General features: G+C 34.8%; 1 pseudogene; it reads left to right on the plus strand.

Moving 5' to 3' along the window:
* The first annotated feature begins 7,512 nt into the window (after positions 1–7,512).
* On the plus strand, positions 7,513–7,866 carry LOC111538098 (annotated as a pseudogene).
* Positions 7,867–9,496: the final 1,630 nt, after the last annotated feature.

Genomic DNA, 9,496 nt, shown 5'->3' on the forward strand with positions numbered 1-9,496 from the left:
ACTAACAAATAGAAAAACCTAGAGGAAATGGATAAATCCCTGGAAACATAACCTACCACGAATAAATCAAGAAGAGCTAGAAAACCTGAGAGCCCAATAACAACTAGTGAGACTGACTCTGTAATAAAAATTCTCCAAACAAAGAAGAGCTCAATACCGGATAGATTCAATGCTGAATTCTAGCACATATTAAAAGAGTAAATATTAATTCTCCTCCTCAAAGTATTCTAAAAAATTGAAGAGGAAAGAATTCTCCCTAACTCATTCTACAAGGCCTGCATTATTCCAATACAGAAACCAGACAAGGATACAATTAAAAAGAAAACTACAAGTGAATACTTCTGATGAACATAGACACAAAAATCCTCAACAAACTATTAGCAAACCAAATCCAACAATACACCAAAAAGATAATACAACAAAATCAAGTAGAATTTAAAGGATGCAAGGAAGATTTCACATACAGAAATAAAAAAAAATGTGATATATCACATCAACAGAATGAAGAACAAAAACTATATTGTCATCTTAATAGACATAGAAAAAGCATTTGATAAAATTCAATACCTCTTTATGATAAAAATTCTGAACAAACTAGGCATGGTTGAACCATACCTCAAAATAATAAAGGTCATATATGACAATTTCACAGCTAACATTATGCCAAATGGATAAAAGTTGAAAGCATTTTCTCTAAGAACTGGAACAAGACAAGTATGCTCACTTCCTTCATTCCTATTCAAGATGGTACTTGAACTCCTAGCTGAACAATCAAGTAAAAAAGGAAGGGAAAGGAAAGGAAAAAGGAAAAAGGAAAAAGGAAAAGAAAGAAAATGCATCCAGGTTGGAAGAGAGGAAATCAAATTGTCTCCTTTTGAAAATTACATAATTGTATATCTAGAAAAACAAAAGACTCCACCAAAAAAAACTCCTAGAAGTGATTTAAAAAATTCAATAACTTTGCAGGATGTAAAATCAACATACAACAAGCAGTAGCATTTTTATACACCAACAATGAAATAACCAAAAAAGAAATCAAGAAAGCAATCCGATTTACAGTAGCTACAAATGACAATATAAGAACAAAATTTAATCAAGGAGGTGAGAGATCTGTACAATTAAAACTCAAAAAATAAACTGATGAAAAATATTGAAGAAGACACACAAAAAAGGACATTTCATGTTCATAGATTGGAAGAATTAATATTATTGAAATTACCACACTGGAAACAGCAGTCTATGAATTCAATGCAGTCCTATAAAACCATTAATGTCATTTGTGACAAAAATAGTAAAAACAGTCCTAAACTTGTATGGAACCAAAAAAGAGCCCAAATAGCCAAAGCAATACTAAGCAGAAAGAACAAAGCTAGAGGCATCAAACTACTTGACTTCAAAATATATTACAAGGTAATAGTAAATAAAACAGCATGCTATTGGTATAAAAATAAATGCACAGACAAATGAAACAGAATAAAGAACCCAGAAATAAATCTACATTTTTACAGCCAGTCTTCAACAAAGCTGCCCAAAACAGTGTCCTTGAGGAAGGACACTCTTCAATAAATTGTACTGGGAAAATTGGATAACTGTATATAGAATAATGAGACTGAACTCTTACCTCTCACAACATACAAAAGTCAACTCAAGATGGATTAAAGACTTAAACATAAGACCTGAAACTATAAGACTACTAGAGGAAAATGTAGAGAAAACTCATCAGGACATTGGTCTAGGAAAAGATTTTATGGCTAAGACCTCAAAAGCACAGGAAAAAAAAAAAAAAAAAAAAAGACAATGGGATTTAATTAAACTAAAATTCTTCTGCACAGAAAAAAAAAAAAAACAGTGAAGGAATAGCCTCTTGAATGGGAGAAAACAATTGCAATTTACTCATATGACAGGTGACTAGTATTTAGAATGTAAGAGTAACTCAACACATGAGTAATAAATAATCTCATTTAAAAATGGGCCAATGACATGAATAGATGTATCTTAAAAGAAGACATACAAATGGCCAACATGTACATAAAAAATGCTCATTATCACTAATCATTAGTGAAATGCAAATCAAAACCACAATGAGATATCATCTTATCCTAGTCAGAATGGCTGTGATTAAAAAGACAAATAACAGATACTAACGAGGATGTGGAGAAAAGTTCTTATATGCTGTTGGTGGAAATGTGAATTAGTATATCAATATGAAAAATGGTATGGAGATTTCTCAAGAAAAGTAAAAATAGAAGTACCATATAATCTAGCAATCTCACTACTGGGCATCTATCCAAAGGAAAAGAAATCAGCTATATCAAAGGGATGCCTGCACTCACATGTTTATTGCAGCACTATTCACAGTAGCCAAGATTTGGAAGCAACCTAAGTGCTCACCAACAGACTAATGGATGAAAAAAATGTGGTATACACACACAATGGAATACTAGTAAGCCGTTAAAAAAATAGTGTCATTTTCAGCAACATGGATGAGACTAGAGGTTATGTTAAGTAAAACAAGCCAGTCACAGAAAGACAAATATCATATCTTCTCACTCATATGTGAAGGTTAGAAAATTTGATCTCATGGACATAGAGAATAGAATGATAGATACCAGAGACTGTGAAGAGTAGATGAGGAAGGGGGAATGAAGAGAGATTGATTATGAGTACTAGCATACAGTTAGACAGAAGAAATTCTCATATTTAATAGCAGACTATGGTGACTAAGCAACAATATTACATATATTTCAAAGTAACTAGAAGAGAGAACTTAAAATCATACCAACAAATAAAAATGATAAACACTCGAGGTGGTGGCAACCCCAAAACTATGACTTGATGATTACCCATTCTGTGCATGTAACAAACACATGTACTCCATAAATATGTAAAATATTATGTATCAATAAAAGAGAAAAAAATCCAAAAATAAATTCACTCCATATATTTTATTTAGTGGACTTTATCAGGAAATGAGATATCTTACATATGTGAATTTTCTACAAATTTGAAGCTTGAGTGCTAATCATTAAAATTTTGATCATATTGATGAAAATGTTTCTAAAATATATCATCCTACCAATTTTAAATTAGAGTTTTGAACACATTCACTGTCCTGCCCCAGGTTATGTGAAATTTTCCTGCTCTCTGCTTATAATACAGTCTACAGAACTTTTGGTCAGTCAAGCAAGCTGCTACATGTCCCACTGATGCACATATTGATGACATCATGCCAACTGGACCTGGAGGGCTGAGAAAATACATAAGTGCCAGAATACAATTGACCCTCCATATTTAGTATAATAATTATTTATATAGCATTTACATTGTGTCAGGTATTATAAGTAATACCTGATGGAGCAGAGGGATAGAGCATTCAGGAGAAAGGGCAAAGACACAAAAACTCTTTCCCAACTCCTGCAACTACCCATTTTACATTTATTTTCTTTTGCAGTTCACTACTGAATAGTGGGGTTGTGCCTTTCATTTGGAAGACCCCCTCAGCTCTAATGATTGAGCGGGATCAGGTTGGAGTTCTGGTACCAGGAAGCATAATGGACAACTTAGACCAGCTCTTTCCTAATGTTTAAAGAAAGGAGGCAAAAGGATTCTTGAAGGGTACTTATTCCTCAGCTCCATATCATTATGGAAAGTGAGTACACAGAAATTATAGGCAGTGAGCCATAGTTAACAATAAATACTGCATTTATCCAGAGCCTCCCAGCTGCGTTCTATCTAGGCATTGCAAAGAAACTAGCATCTGATAAACCACAATTGTAGCAGCCTTTAGTTGTTGCCCAGTACCTCTCCTTGGCTATCATTTTTTCCTTGAGTCATGACAAGTAGGCCCTCACATAGCACTTCAGGCACATTGTTAGAGAAGCAGCAGAACATAGGGTACACAAATTGAGCCTTGGAGTCAAACACTCCTGAGTTTAAATTCCAGTATCTATGTAGTCATAGAGCATTTTCATATTTTGGCTAATAATGCCTTTACACTGATAAATGTTTTCTTTCCTGGTCAGGAGCCAAGCATCTTCTATTCAGAAATATTTAATGCTACCAAGTCTGGAGAAGTCATAAAAATGGGATCTAGGATGAGGAATGCTATACACATCTAAAGATACCCAGCTTTGTCAGGTGTCCTGGAACATGCTGACCAAGCTCTGTCATTATCTTGTTTCTTTCAGGAGGTCAAGGTAAACCCTAGTTCCAGTGCTTGCTTTCTTTTTTTTTTTTTTGGCAGGGGGTGGCGACAGAGTCTCACTCTATTGCCCAGACTGGAGTGCAGTGATACAATCTTAGCTCACTGCAGGCTCTGCTGCCCAGCATCACATCATTCTCCTGCCTCAGCCTCCTGAGTAGCTGGGACTACAGAGTGCCCTCCACCACACCTGGCTAATTTTTTGTATTTTTAGTAGAGACAGGGTTTCACCGTGTTAGCCAGGATGGTCTCTATCTCCTGACCTCATGATCCGCCTGCCTCAGCCTCCCAAAGTGCTGGGATTACAGGCTTGAGCCACCACACCCGGCCTCTAGTGCTAAATATTTTTCTGTCTTCATTGTCAACCTTGGAAATGGTCTTGATGCTTAACTAACTTTTTTCAATTTTTTGGAATCTAGGGATTGATGATCATACATTAAAGGTTTGGGTGGTGAAAAACTACTCTTGTCCTTTAGCTTTGGAAAAACATTTTACTGTCAACTTGGAGCACATATGTTTTAATTATTTAAAGCCTAGTAGCCTAAATATGATGCCCAGTGAGAATGGTATTAATATAACACTAGAGAAAGGTATATAGTATAGAAGAAAAATTAGGACTTGGGACAGGAAAATGTGAAAACCAGGTGTCTTTGTCTACATAGACAAATAGCTCTATATAGCTCTCTTATTACACAAAGTGCAATAGTGACAACATCATCAAGCGATGTAAATGATAGCTTTTCTGGGAGAAACCCATCAAGAACAATTACTATATTAGTAACAATAAAAACACCTTATGATCACTGTAAAAGCAGTAGGTCAACAGACATTAAGAAATGTAAAAGTTGTCATTTTATAGCAGGCACAGTTATGCAAACAATTTTCCAAATGGTACCCCAAAGGAAAAGCTATATTGGAAAATTAAACCTCATCTGCACCTTCTAAAATAATCCAGTAATATCTGTCTCTAACCATTTTTATAGTGACAGCTTCTCTGCCAGTTGTATTATGAGTTTTAGAAAAGGGAGAAGGAAAAGGATTGACATAGCCTCACAATTGCACAGACACTGAGCTTCTGATCTTCCGTATGTGCAGACTTTAATCTATCACATTTTCAGTGGGTTTTATGTTCAACCATGGGGTTTAGCATTTGATTTCCTAGGTTACTGAGCAGTAGGCACTCTCTCTATGTTGTTGGATAAATCATTTCAGGATCAGATTATACTGGTTCCTTCTCCAAAATGCATTGTCAGTCACCCAATAAGAAATGCTTCTAACCCTCTGCTAAAGCCTCCACCTCAGCCAGGGCCACTAGGTGTCTAGTTCTTCCTTAGGTTCCACTCTCAAGAAGCACTGATAGAAAGTGTCTTAAAAATATAATCAATATACTTAATAATAGTATCAAACTTTTGCCCAATGCTGTAATCTGGTTAGAGGCTCATTCTCTAGTTTTGAAGGTGAAAGAGCTGGTTCTTTTTTCTAGCCTCTCTTTTTTCTCAGAGAGAAACAGACTTACAGACTTGCCTCCCTGCCTTCTCAGAAAATGGGAAAATGGATTTTAATGAAGAAAGAAAGTATGAAAATGTGGTTGGAAATCTATTTGTACTTACCAGGTATACAATGATAGAGTTTTTGGATAGGGAGTAATGCTAACACTTGACAGAATAGGACAATTATTTGGCCGTATTTTTGAGGATCTGATGTTGCCTTTGTTAGCCCCACTAGCTCTGAGAATCCACCTTTCTTCTCTAGAGACAACTTTTAGTCCAAAATTCCATGTCAGATTGTATAGGAGTACAACCACCTCCTACAAGTCACCTGTGATCTCCTGTGGGATGGTTTCTATAAGGTCTATACTGACAAACTTACCCAGTAAAACTGAGTTCTACAGCTCTGGTTCAAAGCTGTCCTTATACATTATAGCCCTTAGGCACCTTATATTGAAACTCTCACTACCTTCTGCTTGTTTAATTCCAAACAAGACATTCACCCACCAGTGCTCGTTGTTTGGGTCCACTCCAGCAGCTTGGAACCCTTCTTTCTTTTGGGATGACACAGTACCTTTAGTATAAAATAAGATATGGGTCACAAATTCCTTGCTTTGAAACATAACAGACAAACACATACCTTTTTGTCTGTTTATTTTTTTTTTTAAGAGTGATGCATGGATTAGCCTTTCCTAGGCAAAATCCTGAAGCTTTTTAAGATGTGGAGTGCATAGAGTTCTCAAATGCTTGGTCATTTGAAAACTGCATCTCTGATGTCCTGGCTACTTGGTCAGACTCTTATCTTTGAAATGTAGCTTAGATCATCATAAGGACCTTTGATGGGTACTGCTGAGAGCATTTTTTGCATACGCATAAGAAAAGATACATTTCTCTTATCACCATGAAACTGCATTGCTTCAAAAAGATGAACTAATCAGAAGCAGCTGGAATGAATTAGAGACATTGACAACTCAAAAATGAGACATAAGTGATCCTGTGGGGGAAAAGCACTTTTAAATTGTTTAAATGTGCTTGTCTAACATGTCACTAAAAGCTGTAATCTTCCATTTTCCATTAACAACTCCATCAATTTTCCTCTAATGTTTTAAATTAACTGTCTTCTCTCAAACATGATGCTGTTCAACATTTGAAGAAAATGGTCCCTGTTTTTTTTTTAATTCCAGATTTAGAAAACTGAAATATGCAGCACATTTTGATAAAAGTTTATTCATGCTAGAGGTTGGCATGTTTCCTATCACTTGAAATTTTAGAGCATTGCCCCCAAATAAATGTGCCTATTCTTTTATAAATTTTATGATCCCTGTGATGGCAGCATTATAACTCTGCCACACATGAGAAAATTACATTGTTTTTATAAAATTTCCAAGAGATGACCTTTTTTTCACTTAACTAATTTTATGCTTGCATCCTTGTTCTCTTCTGAGAATGACTTTTCTGGAGAATGAAAAACAAAAGGATAATATGAAAATATTTTAGCACCCTATATTGATGGGAGTAAGTGTACATCTATTAAAAGAGAGAAATCACCCCACCCCAATTAGTTGATATAGCACATTTGGCTAATGGGTAAAAGAAATGTTATGTTCACAGATCAGATAAAAATTGAATTTCTATATCAATCTACCAAGCAACCACTAATTAAATGCTGAGTAGATTTCAGACATGTCCTATAAGCCCTACTATGGCTGTGATGTTTTGGTTTTTACTTTAGAATGTTTATTGATTCATTTCAATCTAAAAGATACTTACTATCACTTTATGCAGGCATGAAGCTAGGCACTGGGATGCAAAGAGTAATTAAATATGGGACAAGGTGTGCCAAAGAAGACTACTGGTCCTGTGGGATTGGCTGCATGTGAGAATCCACATGAGAGGCTAAGAATACTGTACACAAAGATCCTTGATGTTCTTGAGCAAATCCCTAAAAATGCAGCATATAAAAAGTGTACAGAACAGATTACAAATGAGAAGCTGGCTATGCTTAAAGTGGAACCAGATGTTAAAAAATTAGAAGACCAACTTCAAGGTGGCCAGATAGAAGAAGTGATTCATCAGGCTGAAAATGAACTAAGTCTGGTGAGAAAAACAATGCAGTGGAAACCATGGGAGGCATTAGTGGAAGAGCCTCCTGCCAATCAGTGGAAACAGCCAATATAATTATTAAATGACTTTGGTGGGTTGAGGGAAATAGATGTAATTAAACATTCTGTTACATTAAGAGTATGTTCATATTATTGATATTTTATAATCAAGAAAACCGATACAGAAAATACTTAGGAGACTCGTTAAAATGAGTGATTATGGTAACATCATCTTGTGAGTCAATTTTCGATTTGTAAATTTTTCACGCAAATTATTTCCAAGATGATATTTCTTTGAATAAAGAAGTTGTGGGAAGATCTGAAAATTAGAAAAATTCCTACCAATCTTCAATGCAGAGACTATAATCAAAAAGTAGTTTCTTTAGTAGTAGTAGTATCTTCAATACACCATTTAATATTTTTATTATCCTAAAGAAGAAAAAGCCCTTAATTATTGTCTAAACAAATTTATAGATCACTGTTTGAAGTTAAGGCAATGCGTATTTTCAAATGTGAAAAACAGCACAAGTGGCTGGTACAACAATTTGAAATTATGTTTAACCTCCTTGGCTGTGATCTTATGTATATAAAGCCAAATTTAAATATATAATTATATAATAAAGCAAAAACAGCCATACTCACAAGGAGCTCAAAATTGTGAGGGGAAGGTAAAAATCATGTTTTAATTATTATGTTATAATGTGATGACACTGGATAGAAAAACTCTCATTTTAAATCACAGGAGCACAGCAGAGTGATTAATTGTTCTTGACTTGGATGAGAGGAGGGATGGGGAAGACTTGAAGGAGGAGAGAACTTTTGAACTGCGTGTGGAATTATTAGAATGAGAATAATAGAAGAATAGAAGAAAGAAAAAGTGTCTTTCTCTCAGGCTTACATTACGGCAAAAGACATGGACATGTATAAAATGTTCAGGGAAACATTGGACAAATAACTTGCCTTCTATAGCAATCTTACTTTTTTATGTGAAGAGTGATGAGAAACATGGGAAAGACACCTGGATTCAGCCTGTGAGTGATCTGACACACCATTCCTAGGATTGTGGACCTTAAACCCTCATTATGAGAAATGATTGAAAAATTTAAACAAAGTGTGATGACCAATATTAAATATCAGGAAGATTATTTTATCATGATTTCTTCACAGAGCTTCTTTGTGTTTTGGCACCTAGATTTGCTCCCTCACAATCCAGTGCCACACTGACACCCAACCTGAACTTTTGATGGTGACCTCATTTCTCATTTTGGTACCTAAAGGAGCCCTTATTTATTCTCAGTGTTTTGAAGTTTCATGATATATGCCTTAGAGTTTTTTTGTCATCTATTTCAGACTCAGTCATTTCACCATTGAAAATGCCCTCCATGACTTGTTTGCTAATTTCCATAATTTTACCTGTTCCACCTTTCCAAAATTCCAGTTAATCAGTATTTGAATACCTGTTCATCTTTCTTTTAGTTCTATTTTCTAAGTAATTTCTTTGACATTACTTTCTAATCCTTTCTAAAAAAGTGTTTGTTTGTTATTTGAAGGAAAAGCTTTTTCTTGAGAATAATTTTGATATTTTTTTTTTTCTGTATAAACCAGGTCCTGTTTGACAGAAATAATATCTTTTTTTTATAAAGTTTACTCTGCTCTCAAATTTATCTGTTTTTTATTACATGCTGTATTAAGTTATTAGGTAAGCT

This window comes from Piliocolobus tephrosceles, chromosome 5 (genome assembly GCF_002776525.5).
Source record: "Piliocolobus tephrosceles isolate RC106 chromosome 5, ASM277652v3, whole genome shotgun sequence".
In the NCBI taxonomy this organism is placed as follows: domain Eukaryota; kingdom Metazoa; phylum Chordata; class Mammalia; order Primates; family Cercopithecidae; genus Piliocolobus; species Piliocolobus tephrosceles.